The sequence below is a fragment of the Anomalospiza imberbis genome, chromosome 4, assembly GCF_031753505.1.
Source record: "Anomalospiza imberbis isolate Cuckoo-Finch-1a 21T00152 chromosome 4, ASM3175350v1, whole genome shotgun sequence".
Lineage (NCBI taxonomy): Eukaryota > Metazoa > Chordata > Aves > Passeriformes > Viduidae > Anomalospiza > Anomalospiza imberbis.
In genome coordinates, this window is record NC_089684.1 from 6,121,523 (window position 1) to 6,138,637 (window position 17,115).

Genomic DNA, 17,115 nt, shown 5'->3' on the forward strand with positions numbered 1-17,115 from the left:
GACACAGCCTACAGAGAGTCCCTCAAAGTTCTTTGAAATGTTAAATACAAAGCAGGAGGAGGTCATAAAGGAAACAGTGTTTACAAAAGGAATGGATATCATATGCAGGCTTTTAAAATACGTTTCTCAGTTGCTTTGCTTCCAGCTACCATTTTCTCAATCCTGCATTGTCTGAAGCTTTCGAAATAAAATTCAGGAATTAAATAAAGCACACAAATTAGTGTTATAAACAGCTGCCAATATATGAATTTGTTACCTTTTAGCTCTCATAAATCTCTCCTTTATATATATATAGTATCCTAATTCTTCTCTGGAAAAACTAATTATTTACCTAATAAATGGTCCTATACCAATTACTAAAAGCCCAGCTATGTAGAAGTAACATATAGGTTTTATTGCATCATCTTCTGTAGCATCAGCCCAATTACTGCAACAGAAGCCAGTGTGGTTCCCTGCTGCCCTGGAAATCCAGCTATCTTTCTGCCAAGAGCCTTCTAGCACACACCAAAGGAACAGGGATTGAGAAACCTGTTTTATCCCCTCTTATCCCATAAACTAACAAGCCTTTTTTCCACTGCAGTTTTTCTCAACAAAATCAGGTAATTATGCAGGATGGTATTTTCAAGGTAGGTAAAAGGAAAAAAAGCAGTCAGCTTATTGCCAAGTACTGTCACCTCAAACTCTGAGAGACTTGCTTGCAGTGTGGGGGAGCAGGCAAACACAATGATGCCCTGCCACTGACATAGGGCCCAGCTGTAAGCAATGACCTTTGTGGTTCAAAACTGTTGGTAGGTGGTTACATTTTCCTGTCCACTTCCATTCTTCTGGAGGAAAACAGGATGGTAAGAGCCTTATTTCCGTCCCGTGTCTCACTCTGAACACTCAGTGTCTCTCCTTTCTCATTTGGGTATCATAAACTCAATGATGAAATGAGTTTTACATTCATTTTTACATTCATTTTGAAGATCTTGTGTTTGGCTTGCTTGTCTCATAAGGTCTTGTGAGCCCTATCCGTAGTAGCTTCTGACAAGCTGTTCCATCAAACATCCATAAAAACATCCCTGCCCAAATTTACAAATTGTGTACTTGAGGAGAAAAGTAACTGGTTGTCATAGTGATGTTCACAGTCTGAGGAGCCTCTGGACTTCAGTGTAATGAAAGGTACCAGGAGTTTAAAACCTCCAACTAGATGAAGTGGTTAATGGAAGCAAGTACTCCAGCCAGCAGCAAATGCATGCCTAAATCACTGGTGATCCTGAGGAACCAGGCTGCTTCACTTTGAAATTATATAAGCTGTTTAATTTTGGGTTATTTGCAAATTAGTATAGCCCAGCTCACAGAAACTGCCACTGCTGTGACTTACATGTATGTCTGACAAGCTGCTGTCCTCTGCTTTTGACATGAGTATAATATTGGGGTACCTTCACAGGAGGGAAAGCCTGTTGACAGAAATGTTCCAGCTACAAAAAAAGAGTGAAAGGTTACAGCAAGCTCAGGAACATCGCATGCTTTTGGCGAGGTGAGACAGAGGAGGATGAAAGGCAAAGAAGGGTGAGCAGAAGTATTGTTCCTCGATGATTAAACAAGCACAGGAACTATGATTACAGATCACAGACATCTTTTATAACATGCCAAACTAGCACACAGAGAAACATGCCTCAGTAATTCAGTCATACAGGCAGTATTGGCTCTCCACAGTTTGAAAGAAGATGAGGGTATTCTGAAACACAGGCTCTGCCCCGACTCCCTGCTTTAGACCAGTGAAGCAACACAAAGCCTTTGAAGTGTCTGGAGAACAGGCACTGCTGGGTGTAGCCCTGGCAGCCAAAAATGCTCCTTGCATTCAATCCTCACTCTTCATGGCAGGAATCAACTCAAGATACACAGTGATCTCTGCCTGTCTGTTGGACTCCTTACCCCTAATAAAACAAGTAAGAACAAACCCCAGGCAGCTGGAACCTGAACCTAGGCTTCAGCAAAGCATACAGCTAAAAAAGCATCCCTAAAGAAACCCTAGAAGGAAGAAAATTTATTGTTGAAGATCAGATCCATAGAACTTCCTAGGAATGAGGAGCAATGATTCAACAGACACAGTTCAGTCTTGCCTTGCCTCACATTGCGTGGTAGTATCAACTACCATCAGTCTGCCTGGTTTACCAAGAGGAAAGGATAATATTTCAGTATGAAATGAAACTCCTGGTTCTCCATGTGCTCAACTAAAGTAACCAACCATGCATTACTTGCAAAAGAATGTTGATGACTAAACAGTATTTGGGTTTTTTAAAATCACATCTTTCTGATTAGACTTGTCCATTTTAATGAGACCTATACCACGAACATTATAAAAGTAAGATTTTTTCATAATTTTATGAAATTTTATTCTTGTTTCTGTGTTACCAGTCAAAGAAATTTCCAACACATTTTATTTTGTTGCTATTTAAAGAAAAAAAACCTAAACCAAACAAGAACACTGATCTCTGAGCATGTGACTGCAATAACACAGATTTCTCTTTTAGTGAACTGTGGTGTTGAGCAGGCCATTTCAAAAGTGGCAAGATCTTGGTTCAGAGGATGTCTGAACATATTCCTGCCTATCTTTACCATTTCAGAAAACTGCATTCTCCCTGACTGCTACACCTTGAAAATCAGTGCAAAGCTTGGTGATTTCAGAACCAATAGATTTCAGTCCAAGAGAAGACAGCTAGAAACACAAATTTCACCATATCCAACTTCTGAAAACAGTATTCCAGCACCCCAGAACAATCAGGTAAGAAACTGAAACCTTATAACTCATATTATAATATACAAGAGACTTAAGCATACCAACTTAAGTATGCTTAAGTCTCTTGTTAGTAAATCCAGTGGTCAAAACCAAAAACAAATTCAGAAAACATTCTGTCTCTGCCTTCTTGAAGAAAAAATATGATACTATGCACCTTTGAGGGCAAGAAGTGCCTAATCCCTTTTCAAAGCAGAGGCATAGACTCAGTTATAGAGATGTATACAGCAATGTAAAGTTACAAGAATAACTACAAGCAGCAACTACCTCCGAAATAGTAGAGGGAAGTTATCAGATACTTAATGCTCCTATTAATTATGTTTACACAAGTTTCAAGATATTCCTCCACAAGGTAGGGTTTCACATTTACTGAAAAGGGGGTTACTCATTCTGGATGAAAATTAAATAACTCCAGCAACAAAATAGTTACTCAGACAAACTGGATAAATCATGTTCATATATCATATATGAGTTCATGTTTTGCTTGGTATTTTTTAAGTCAATTTTTTTCTGGATATCATGATTTTCAGTCAGAAATAAAACATAGACACTCAATATTCCCAAGGATGTCTGCAACAAAAGAATTATGTGAAAATGGCAAGCTGAAGCACCTTCATTTGGATACATTTTTGTATCCAAAGAGCAAGCAACAAAAACAGAGTCACAGAGAGAAACAGATGGCCAGTGAGTTATCACTCCTGATCTGATGACTTATGTGGGCTCAACTTGTTTATTTACTCACATATTTGCAAAAAAGTAACTTTCCTTATGTTAGCAGCAGCAATATTGTATATTATGTATATTATATACACAGTACATGCTTCTACCTAGACACAACACAAGGAGCATCAGGTGTTTACCCTCTAATTATGGGTTCTCCTGCAACCAGGAAGGTCACACTTGACCCCTCCCAGGGCCAGGCAGTTAAATGACTGATGTTTAACACCACAGCTCAAGAAAGGGTTAAAAGAGGATCAGTGTTACAGCTGCCCTTCTCACTGGCTTGGAGACAGGACAGAAGTGCTCAGGTCCTCGAGGGCAGGGAAGTGAGTCTGTAATTACCGGCTATATCCTTTACCCTATTTGGGAACTGCTACCTCTCTCTGTTCACTACTCCCTGTGGATGCAACCCCCATGCTAACCTTGCATGATGCATGACAAAAATACTGTCATATGGTCCTGAAGCAACAGGCACCATTTGTGTGTCACTGAGTCCTGTCAAATGAACCATCCTCGAAAACACAGATTCCTCTTAGATCATCTCACCCCCTCTTTAGGACTGATCTCATTATCTTCACTTTAATTGTGCTCATTATCTTCTGGGCATAGAAAAATAATGCAGCCTTTCTAAGGACATTAAATCCAATTATGTAAAAACACAGTGTTTGGAAAAGAGTTAAAGTATTTTAGCTAACAAATTGCTGAAAATCAGGAAAGATCAGCGTGTGATCATTTAACCCCCCTGATAATCACCAGAAAGTATTTTCTAGCTGCAATTAGAAGAATCCGACTGCCCTTAGCTATGGTTAACCATCAGTCTTAAAATTGTAAAGGCAACTGATAACCACCTCCTAGCCTGCAAAGAGCAGGCAATGGACAAAGAGCTTCTGCATTATTTCCCCACTAGCAAAGTTTCACTGTGTTCTTGTGGTGCAACTAAAGTAAGTAAAGGATTCAAAGTAGTCAGTGTAATTTTATGTACTGGAAAAGTCCTGTAAGTAGAGAAAGATATTTTTCAGTAGGTACTTCAAATTGCCAGGATGTAACTGTGACAAGTATGTTTATAGGCACCCTCACAGAGCAGTACATGCTGATAAGAGTGACGTAGGATGGCTGCATTGATCAGCTGGTTAAGGATCAGATCCTCTTCATAGGTATATTACCATGGGGATAGATACAGGAGTGTCTTTGAATAAACTGCTGAGCTCCAAACAACTCCTGCAACAACACCCCTGCGGTCCTGAGGACTTGACTGGGACCACAGGTACAGCAGATCCCACAGCAGCAGTCTGGAGACTGAAACCCGAAAGAAGGAATCAGGTACAGTGAAAGAAAGCTAAACTCCAAGCAGGATGTTCCCTTCTGACCCACCAACATCTGGTGCAAGACAGCCTGGTGCTGTATCTGGTGCAGCATCTGAGCTGTGTGACAGTGCAGAGAATTCTACTCCCATCGTTCCACCCACTCCCTGGTGTAGGAAGTGCTGCACAGACAGACTCAAGAACACCATCTGCTTCAACTGTGGCATTTGACTCCCTTCCTCCAGCATGTAATATTCTGAGATGGTCTAAGCACACTAATACAATCCTACATTTTACATGTCTACGTCAAGAATCAAAAAAAAAAGTCAAAATATACTTTTCATCTCCCATAACATTGCTTTTTGTTTTCTAACTGGATTTGCTTGCAGTTTTCTTAAAAGAAAAAAAAAAAAAAAAAAAAACCATAAAACTCCAGGGGAGCATGAAACTCTTATTTCAATAAAAATTAATAGGCATAAACACATGCAATACTTACATCTGCACAGTAATGTAAAGTCTAGAGAGGAAACATTTTTTTTTTTCCCATGGTACCTTTATTCATTCTACTACAAAGAAAGAACACTACATTTCATACATTAATGCAAACACAACAAAAACTTCCATCTAGATAAGGAAAAAACTTTTTCCTAGATATGTGAAATCACTAACTACACTGCACTAACTTCACTAACTTCACATCTGCACTTCAAAATGAAAAGAAAAAAAAAATTCCAAGTACTTGGGTTATCACGTCACTGGGGTTTATTAATCACACACAACTGTATGGTCTATTAATTATAGAAAAGATATATATTACTTACAGCATTTCTGCAGCTTGGAATGCAAGTAACTGAAATAGCCCCCCAGTGCTCTTGGAGATATGACAGCTAGTTAGTCAGAGGCACACAACATGGCACATTCTTTTTAAAAGCTGTTCAGTGATTTGCAGCATCTTTAACGATGGTATTTTAAAATTTCTTTTTCACAGAAGTCCAAAGTCCCACAACTGCAAAAGTGACCACTTGGCTCTTACTAGGCTTCAGAATCCCAGGGAAAAAAAACAAGCAGAAAATCAGTTCCCAGCAGATTCCAACAGAGAGTCCTAAAGGGAAACACCCTGGCACACCACTTGCTCTCCAGAGCATCCCAGGGAACTCACCCAGCACCACACTGAGATCAGAGTTATAAAAAGTCCTCACATCTTCTAGTGCCAACCCTACACCTTAACAAGAGATTAAAAATATGTTCCTCATGCATCTATTGTCTGTGGATTATAGATCAGCTTTCCCTAAACAAACAAGCACATATAGAAGGACAAGGTAGCTTTAGACACACACAAATGATCTCAATCTTTCATTTATTTTTAATGCTAAAGTACCTGTACAATGCCTTTCTAAAAAAATAATTTAAAGGATTTAAATTTTTGCTCAACTTCATGATAAAACTGTTTTGTTTGACATTTTGAAGGGCATAGGGAAATAAGGAACATACTTTTAAAATAGCAGTGATTTAAGGCAGGAAGAATGAAGACTGCTCACTGAGCTCTTCACCACACAAAAACCTTTCACTGGTCAGAGGAAGCCCTACCAGCCCCTGGCTTAAGTTGCCATCAGCTTACGTCTGAAAACTGGTTCTGCCCCACCTCAGCCCCCTTCCCAGTGGGCATGCTTGCTTGTCTCTAGACCATCCCAGCAGGCCCACCACAGGCACTTTCTGCTCAGGGCTAGGAAGAAGGAGAAAGCAGAACATGAGATACTGATGCTGATGTGAAATTGTACATGCAAATAAGCAAAAGCACCAGCTCCAAGGAAAGGGATTGTTTCTGATTCGCATAAGACACAGAAGTTGCCAAACTGAGAAAAACACAAAACTGTTACATGAAATGCAAAAGGATTACACAGTTTGAGTATTTGCATGTGGACAGGACTGGCTTGTTTGGGATGATTAAAGCAATGCAGATCAAACCTCGAATGTGTACTTCTGAGCACCCTCCAAGCCCAGGCAGGCCAGCCAGCCATGGAAAAAGCCCAGTCAAGGGAAAATATGTTCCTCCAGAGGTTGGCAAAAAAATGGCACCCACCACCCATCAGCCCCTAGGTGCCTGCTTGCTCCGAGCATCCACAGCATTATGGTACCCCCTGGCATCTCCACACCCTGCTCTGCACGGGCACTGCTGGCAGAGGCGGGAAGACGAGCGCTGCTCGGGCACGGGGACAGCCCACGGACAGGCTGGGTCCCGGGTCCTCCTGTGCCAACCCCTGCAAGGGCCGCAGCTGCGGTAAGATGGGCTCCCCGCTCAGGAACAGCCCGTGCAGGGCAGGGGAGATCACACGAGACAGAGCCAAAGGCTCCCTTCAAAGGTGTCGGGCCGTGTCTTTGAGTCCGGCACTGCTCCGCTGGACAGAGACACAGCGAGTGTGCGACGTGCGGCTCTAACTGCCTGCCAGGACTGGCTGCCTTCCTGCTAGAAGACAAGACTGGACTTCCTACTGTGGCCATGGGACTTGTGCAATAAATGCACATTAATTTAGTCCAGAATTCTATGTTTTGGTCATTTGAATAGCAGATGGCGTTTGTAACCAGCTCAAATACCATGACTGTCAGGATAAGACATTAAAGAAAGCAGTTATTCACCTTACTAATCAAACATTCTGCATGCTGGAGATGTATTAGTGAACCAAGTGAATATGTGAGATCAGGGATGAAACATAAAGAGCACAATTATTTGGTTCAAACCACTTTAGGAAATTATCCAACAACAAAAAAAGTACAAGAAGGTAGCATTTGGAAACATTTGAAGAAACATATTCTTAAATGAGGCTTGAAAGCCATCTGAAATAAATATAGCAGAACTCTTCCAGAGGCAGGGATTTATAAATATGATTTATAGTCTAATAGCTAAGCAATGAATGTAGTCTGTCATGCACCTGAAATTGCTTTATATTCGTGATTCATCTGCACAAGAACTGCTTCCAACAGCCTGATTTTTTTAGATGTTAATTAAAAGTCCCTTAAAATAGAGGAAACTCCCCAGCAATCCCCAGTACAATCTAGTCCAATATTTAGTATACTAAAGAGGCCAGCAGTATACAGCCAGGGAAGAATAAGGTGGCACTTACACCTTCTCATAAGAGTCTCTATCTCGCCCCATTTTCAGCTCGAAGGATTCACTGTGCCTGCTCTGGTTCCTCTACTGAGTAATCTCTGTGAGGCTTCCCTGCCAAAGGCTTGCCCAGTCTTTCCATCAGCCTGTGTAAACTTTTTGCACTCACAGCATCATCTGAAGTCCTGCAAGTCCTGCCTCTGGCATGAAGAATCACCTCCTTTTCATTTTAAATCCATCTCCCTCTAGTTTTATTTCCCCTCAAATTATTTTAACTGAAAAAGTAGTTCACCTCCTCATCTCTTACCATGAATAATGTTTTCATCCCTGACAGGCAACGAACTATTGCCTTATTTTAATTTATTTTTTAACCAGGCAAACTGAATGTACTCAAAAGATGGTAGTGATATAAACTACTTTCTAGTGTAGAGCTACGAAACTTGTAATGAACCATCATACACACTTTTTATATCACACAGCTTCCAGAAAAGTTTAGATTATTTTAATATTGAGAGAAGTGGTTATGTCGTTGTGCAAAATATCATTGCTGTTGAAATCATCAAAATACTTCTGCCTCTAGTCTTGTGGTGGTTGGCAAATTCTTCAGGCTTTAGCCCCGATTTTCTGGGAATTCACCTACATCATCATTGTAGGATAAGAAATCTGTCTAGGTCTTCCCCAGTTTCACCGTGACTGTGCCTGGAAACTTATGAGGAATCATAATGACAGTGATGACTGCAAATCAACTCAGAAAATGAGTTGACATAACATTTGACTTTTTTTTTTCCCAGAATGTAAACCTGCTGACAGACTGCCCTTGGATGGGCTGTGTCTCTAAATTTTATGAAGACAAAATGCAACAGATATGACAAAGACACACAAAAAAAGTAGTAGTCAGTAACTGAGACCTGTGAGAAGTACTCTAAAGGCAGCAATCTGGGTAATGAAGAAAAAAAAAGCAGAATTTTCCTGTACTTTAAAAGTTAAGCACCACTTAGTGCCCTCTGCTGCACACAGAGGTAATATGCAAAGCATCACTGAACAATGACATCATCTGATATTAACACGATATGTTGCATCCATGACAAATATTTATTTCCTTAATTGCCCTTGTTTTCTAAAAATACTAATAAATTATGCAAATATCTTCAGTACCAGCTTACAGCAGGTGTTTTTTACATTCTCTCTTCCCATGTAGTATCCTGTGTTCTGCCTGCAAGCAAGCTGTCACCTCGTCTCCCACATCTTACATAGTGGGAAATTCACACTGAGCGAGTGGAGATGCTGGGTGGGGGGAGTGTACGGCACCCTCAGCATGAGATTTAATCATGAGACGCTCATGACAGCTGAACAGCTCAGTGGGACCAGGTCTACACACCGCCCCTGCCATTCCCACGAAACTCAGGGGAGTGGGAAGTGCCCATCTCTCCCTGCTCTCAGCTAAAAGAAACAAAACAAAGACAAACAAACATTACGGAAAGTCAAGCCTCCAATGCAATTTTAAACTTCCAAATAAATGTGCATTAAGAGTCTATAAAAGGTTCTTCATGCACAACATGAAAGAGGTAAATGAAAACCAGAGCAACTGCGACCCTGAAGAGGATTAATTGATTGTCAGACAGAACCGAGGAGGTCTCCTAATGTGGAATACAAACATTTAATCTGATTCTGAAATCTTATCTCCTGCCTTTAAGAAGATTAACAGAAATTCTTTTGCAGCTGACTATTATTTCTGATCCATTTCATGTACTAAGAATATTTTCCATTGTGCATTTTAAATAGTTTATTAGCATTCTACTAAAAATCAAATCAACAAAGTTCATCATGATTAAAACCTGCTCGAGGAAGCGAGGACATAAAAAAATGTCATTTGCATGCATTCACATTGCATTAAACAGGCATGTCACACATGTGCACAGACATGAAAACATAAGATGTGAAAAAATAAGGTATCTAATTTTGCATGAGACATGAAGCATTCAAGGTCTCCACATTGTACTTGAACCAAAACTTACATGAAGATGTTACGGCAGTAAAGTTGTTCTAAAAAAAACTTCTTCCGAACTGATAATCCTTGTTCTAGCCTGGTTAAGGGAGCTTTCATAGAAGGAGGAAGAATTAATTCATACATTCTTTTTCTATCTTACACAGATTGAGTACAGGCAGACAGTTAATATCATTGCTGTGCTTGGTTCTGCCCAATGAATCTATGCAACTGGCAAAGTTTCAGGCTTCTCCTTCATTTTTCCTTTGAATAAACTGACAAGAAAAGGGAAGTACAAGCAGCTGGCTTCCTTTGTCCAGCTTCCTTCCCCCTGAAGGAAGCAAGGGAGCCATCCTTCCTTCTTCTCTCATTCCTGCCCAGGAGCTAAGCCAGCATTGTGCCAGATAGTCCAGTCCTATGCTTTTGGTATGTTTTTTTCCTAGAAATCATGGGGCTCCAGTAGGGTTTGTCTGAAGCAAAAAGAGCATGTTAAGCACTACAGTGGAGGAAAGGAAAGATCACTGCCATCACTCCTGCCTCCTGCAAGTCCCCATGATGATCCAAAGTGAGATAAGATGCTTGGGACTCTGCTCCATGGTCACAAGCCACTCCATCCAGCTCATCCTGCAGCCCTGCTGAAAGCATGGCATCTCTGCTGGGTGACAGGAGTAGAGCAGTGGTGATGCCAAACATCTATTTAAATCAGGGCTGAGAAGCATCACACATCAGGCAATCTTCAAGAATTTGGCAAGTCTGCTTTAGATCTGTGTTGGCTGGTTGAAGTCAGCCTGTTCCTGTTTAAAACGAGCCAATCTGCATTTCATTGCTAAGTAAGGCTTTACCTGGGAGTGGTCAGCACAATGAAACCAACCCAGAGGCACACAGACTGACACTCCTGCTTTTTTCTCAATCGTCAATTCATAAATATGCTGCCAGGCATCAGCTGAACATTCTCTACACTACCAACCCCAGGGCTTTTACTTGGGATGCCAAATAATTCAAATAACTTCACATTTGTCATGAGGAAAGAGTATGCATGCAGTTGCAGCGCCTCACATGACTCAATTCGAGCCTTTAATCTAGACAGGACCTTGATCCAAGGGCAACTCAAATGAGTCCTCAAGTAGAACACTGCGTGGGCTTCTGCTTGCTACCTGAGCAGGTAATGTAATGCTCCCCTTGTACACATGAATGCCTGCATCTTTCCTGTAGTCAAGGAAACATTTTTATTATGCTTTCATTTTGAAAAAGTCCAAAGGACATTGTTCTTCTAAAGCCTCTTGATAATTCTTTATATTATCTAGAGCAGAAATACTTATCTTTCACACTGAACAGTACAGAATCACAAAGACATGGGCACAATGCCTCCTGAGCCCATGGGAAACACTCCCCCCCACAAACCATCCTCTTCAGCAGGGTTTAATGAGTGCTTCACAACCATTATTTTTGCACATAATAACCACAGTCACGAAGCAAGTCTCCCCTACAGCAAAAAGAAAGTATTTAATAAGGATCCTTGCATAATTTCAGGTAAAGCATGTTAGTTTCCAGTTCTCCCTGTACCTTCTTATGAAAATATCCAGTCGGCAAGAAGATGTATGAGCCCGAGGTGATGCAATAATGCCCCAAGTGCACTGCCTTGTGGACAAGGACACCCTTCCAGTACAACTGCCCGGATTCAAGCATCCCTCACTTGAATCCCCAGGTATTTTCCCTCCTATCCCTGTGTAGCTGGTATGAAACAGAAGCCCTGGAGAAATACATAGTATGTGGTCATGTATTTTGTCATGCCTTCAGCTGTAAAACGGCAACCGTATAACATATCCCTCCCTAAAGGACTTTGGTGATCACAGAGAGAAAAATGTCACATAAATTCTGGTACAGAGATAGCAAAGTCCATATACATACTTCTAAAGAGGTTTTGTCCATCACAACCCGCAGGCAGGAGACCATCAGAACTTTAGGTTGTACCAGAAATTAAATACCTGCCATCTCTTAAGCTGAAAGCAGTTGCCCTCAGAGATTTTAAGTTTCAACACATAAATTTCCAAGATATCTTAAGAAAAATAGAAAGACTGCTAATTACATGCACATCCTGCACTACATGCATACCGCCCTAAATATCTGCTTTCTAACATTGTAGAAAGCCATTATCTCAGAACATACTGCCCTGATGGGCCTAACGTTGCTTCTACCATTTTTGCCCCCAAGAGTGCTTTGTGCCAAGTTTACAGACTTTAAAACTTACTCTTTCTTCTTTCCTGATATTAACCCATAACACTAATTTTCTGTGCAATATACTCAGTAATATATATGCAAAATACCTATTGGCACCAGCAACCACTACATGACATAAACTAAATTTTAAAAAATAATTCAGATTAGACAGATTATATTGGATGTTGCCCAAGGAACTTGATCCTGAACTTCAGCACACATGTTCTCATCTTGAGCAACATGAGATGACGGGGAAAGGCTGTGGTTACTTTGTGAGGAAGCAGGAACAAGAGAGAGCTGCATCCCCAGCACTGAAGGCCTGGAGGATGCTCCTGGGCAGCTCCCAGCTGGAAATGACTGCTTTATCAACTGGTGCCCTTCAGCAAAGTACCCGAGGTGTACACTGGGTGCTGGGAAGTTCTCCTTAGCCTTGCAATTTCTTAGGCAATCCCAGAACCCTTCTGGCTACTGCCACTTTAAAGGCTGTGTGGTCAGACAGAGCACATATTTTCCAACACAACTAAAGTTTCTCAAGGAATGTAGGCCATGGTGAGAAAATTTTCATTTTCTAGCTCTCTCTTAGTAAAAGCAGAACTTCCCAAGTCAAAGAAAAGATACTCCCTTAAGCCAAAAGCAAGTTATATGCTGCTGCAAACAAAACCAGTTTTAGAGTTCCTCTCTCTCACCTCCTGCTTCCCCTAAAAAAAGGAAAAGCCCCACATGCTCAGAATGCAGTGCATCTGGTGGCCTAAATATGGATGTTACCAGATTCCCCACTGACATAAAGAGGTCAGAATTTGAGAAGCTGAGAAAATGACTTAAGCTTCCACAAGAAAACTTGACCTGGAATAATTAACCTGAGAACAACACCAGAACAATGTCCCAGAAAGCTCAAGACAAGTTTCTGCTGGGAAAAGTTTAATACTTCAGGACTGCTGGGAGTAAGTTCTCACATTTACTCCTGACAATGAATTCATTTAGACATGAAATACTTTTAGTACCCATGCAAAAAAACAACTACCTTTTGCTACATCATTTCCTAACCTCCTTACAAAAACGCTAGGTGTAACATGCCACCATATCTAGTACTTTTGGCATCTACCTACTGTATAAAGGAAATTTTTTATGCAGTTGCAAAACCATCAAGCTCCTTTGAGAAATGTCCTTATCTTCCAGGATGCTTCCAGGATGCCTGAAATCTAATTACCAAGGACTACTCCTGTTCACCTTTACCTTTAAGTTTTGATACACTTAAAATATGTTTTCTTCAACTATAGTCAGCATTTTTAACATATTTTTTCCTCAAATGTGAGAAACAAAATAAAATACTGTGTTCTGTCCTTAAATAAAATTTGCCTACACAGCTACTTTTGATCCACGAGTGCTTGTTCTCCCTCCCAGTTTTCTCTGCCAACCACCCCCCACAAGACACACTCAGATTATTTGATGGGGTTTTTTTTTATTAGCCATCTGTTGTGCAGATAAACCCACGAAAAAAATTACAAATCAAAGAAAGAGAGGCAGATAAATGGGCTTTCACTAACCTTTCGCCAGGGTGGGGAGGCTGAGGCAAAGGGAACTAAAGCAGGCTGCAGGTTGCTCCAGTCGGCGGGTGAGCAAGTGAGCGAGCAGCGAGAGCTGGTAGCTTGGGAGGGAAGGAGGAGCACACCAGGGCAGATGAGTCATTAGCTACTAAATTAGAGAATAAGCAGCTTGGAATTGCAAATAACTGTATGCAGTCTGGGAAGTGGAAAGGAAGAGACACTTTCTGTCAAACTGCCCTGAACTGACAAACATCTGCACTTTTCACTGTGTAGGGAGTCTGTCCCTGCCTCCTCTGCCAGCCTTCCCTGTGTGCCAGCAGCAGGCTTCTCCCCAGAAGCTGCAGACTTTGATTTTCATTGGGAACACCAGCTTGATTAGCAGGAAAGCACGGAGAGCTGGCATGTGGTACACACACCTGGGAAGGAGCGCTGGAGAGCCGCAATCGCTCCTGGGCGTCCCTCGTGCCCGCAAACCTTCCATTGTGGGAGGTGCTCTCTGCACCAGTTACAAGTCTTTTTATGGTCAAGATAGGTGCAATGTTGCCAAAATGCTGAGGTTGCTGAAGCTGCTTTGATGGCCTAAGAAGGTCTGCAAAAGCCTGAAGCAAGGGAGACATGATGAGTCTCCATAATAAAATTTTCAAATACACTGGTGAGGAAAAGTCAACAAATAAAAAGCAAACCCCAACCTCTGACCTATACCTTTGCTACCTAATTTTCTATATTAGAACATACCTCTGCTGACTGTAAAACCTAAAACTTATAATTATGAAGATGAACATGTTTTTATTATGGTTGGATGGTTATGGGTGAAGTAACTTTTAAAAGCAAAATGACTAGAGACCTTTCACAACCAGAATCTCAGATGTCATTTGAAAAGCAAGGGGATTCAGATTCAAACCCAACAGTTTCAAACCTGAGAAAGACTGTGCTGAAGCCAAAACACCAAAGACCTAAATTTTCCAGACAACATTTATATAGGAGAAGAGATCGGGGGTTTTTCAGTGGGGTTAACAAACTTCTCATTGTACTCAAAATATTTCTGGTCTAATATAACCAAAATATTCTCACAATTGTGAGAATAATCAGATATTATCTATGTATTATTATATTTTATTTCTTATTATATTTTATTTATAGGGATATCTTTAGATTTAGATTTATTTATAGATATGTATTTATTTTTTACAAAATCTTGCAGGATGTGCTCCCAAGCTTTCAATGTCATTGCTGCAGATTAATCACAGTCTAACCCTCAGCGCACGTGAAAATAACTCCTCCTCACACCCCCTCTGAATAAAATTATTAGCCTTAAAGCACCCCATCCTATTTTGACTGGTTTTTTTTCACATTTTCACTCATAAAATAATTCCTAAACCCTCTTTTTGAGCAGGCTGGTTCTGCTTTGTTTACTGTAATCATCCTCACAAGGTATGCAAGGGAACAGGCCATAGCATCAGCGTGCCTCACTGCCCTCTCCAGCAGCACCCTCTGCCCTGCGTTGTACGAGTCCGTGCTTAGTGGTTAGCATTAAGCTTTCATGTTAGTGACTAACCTATACTTCTGAGAGTCTGTGCTGCCTTGCCCAGGTTTAGCAAATAATTATGCTTTTAGTGTTTCTGCTTTTAGTTGATGCTAAGACTTGAGTTCTTTTCTCCTGCTAGCAGAAATGCAAATATATATTAAAGTAAAATGCATCTTTTCCATTACGATTTCTAGTTTTGCAATCTTCTACCAGTTAGTTCCATATACTTCTGTTTCTTGGGCTCTTTGTAGCTGATATTTCTCTTTAGACAGCTATATAGCACAGGAACACCATATTTATTTCTATACCCCTCTCAGATCACTTTTTGATGACAGAAATGTTACAAACAGTCTGGCACACCTTCAGTCTACAGCACATCTATTCTGTGTATATTAAGGGAGACTCTGCTTTCCAGTCCAGTCAAACCAATATATTTAAATGAGTAAAGGGAAGGAGAAAAAAAAAAAAAAAAAGGAATACTTCTATAACATAATTGCACACTTATAAATAGCATGCTTTCTGTGTGTGTCAGATATCAAATAGCTTAATGACAACTGATAACTGGCTGATTTCTGCAATCTGCCATCAGCTGCTATTTTCAAGAGAACATGAGCTATTCCTAATACCGTAGTTCAACTCCACTCAGTTGTGTAGGAAGCTTACATTTTTCAACCAGATGGCAGGTATATGCTATTTTAACCAAAATCCTGTTTTAAGAACAGCGGTTGGTATAATGACAGTGCTTGACAAGCCAAGAGGAATTAAAAAAAAATAAAAAAGTAGATAACTACATAATGCTATTTAATACTGGCCTTTAAAAATATAACATACTTATGAACAGCAACAGATGGACCAGGCAATCAGGCTGCATGACCTTATTTGCTGGGAAAAACAAGGTATTTTGCTTAGTTTTTTTTAAATTAAACTTCAGCTTTTATTCTCAAAATATACTTTGTAGAACTAGGATGTGATTTTCCTCATGTGTATATCAAGCCAAAGCGCCTCTTCTCCCTGAGTCAAGCAGGGATGAGCTGTTTGGCTGCATTATGGTGTGATTAATCCCTGCAACTGCTTTAACACCCAACAGAGGGAAAAAGCCATCTCTAGAATACAGGGTTTGATATGATACAAATAACTTGTTGTTAAACATCTCTATCATTAGAGCAATGTCTACTAATTAGGAAATAAATAATTTACACTGGCATTTCTACAGTAGCAGAAGACATTATCCTGTTCTTTTTCGCTGATGTCTCCTAAATAGCAACAGAAACAGTAGCTGTGAAATCCACTTTACATGTCACAGAACTGAAGTAATTCTGCATTTTTCAGAAGTGCTGTAGCCTGAATATATTTTTTTCCAGCACCCCCGTAACAAACATCAGTGCCTTTTAGGATCTGACCCACTGCAGTCTGATTTTGCTGCCCATAACATAGGACATGGTTTCCCCCTCTGTACTTACATTATGTCTGGAATCCTCTCTTCAAGCACAAATGGAGAATCAAGGGGTGGAGTAGAGTCTGGGTGACTGAGCAGCGCACTAAAACACCCCAGGTGATCACTGTGGCTTCTCCTCTCTGCTGTGTCAGAGATTTCCCTTGTATTCAAAGCTCATTTCAGTGGGGAAGATCCAATGTCCTACCAGTCAAGCACACTGAGCCTTTAGATCCTTTAACGCCCTACCAAAGCATTTAGCAGTAGATGTCTCTATATTTACTGTTGTCTTTTTTTGGATATATGCCTATGCAAGAAGGAAGCAAAGTCTTTTTATATTTCACACCCATTCGCACTACTTTTTTTCAGGGTGTTGCTGAAAGAAAAGAATTCCAAGCTAGCTCAGCTCCAAATGGCCAACTACACAGCCATTTATTTTCCTCTGGTTATCCCGAGTTATTTTCCCACACGTTCCTGATGTGGTGAATGACTTGTCTGAGCAAGCAAGAT

The 17,115-nt window shown here is 40.6% G+C and overlaps 1 protein-coding gene across 5 annotated transcripts in view; it reads right to left on the reverse strand.

The window, feature by feature from the left end:
* The window catches only part of STOX2 (storkhead box 2), a 143,538-nt gene that overhangs the window by 82,074 nt on the left and 44,349 nt on the right, over positions 1 to 17,115 (reverse strand). Inside the window, exon 1 of one of the 5 annotated variants that reach the window (XM_068186977.1) lies at positions 16,634 to 16,985. The exons of 2 other annotated variants lie outside the window; for them this stretch is intronic. The gene's annotated coding sequence lies outside the window, so the exon portion shown is untranslated. Of the gene's footprint in view, positions 1 to 13,648; positions 13,667 to 16,633; positions 16,986 to 17,115 lie in introns of those variants that run through there. 2 more of the 5 variants (XM_068186988.1, XM_068186993.1) reach the window with 2 other exon arrangements.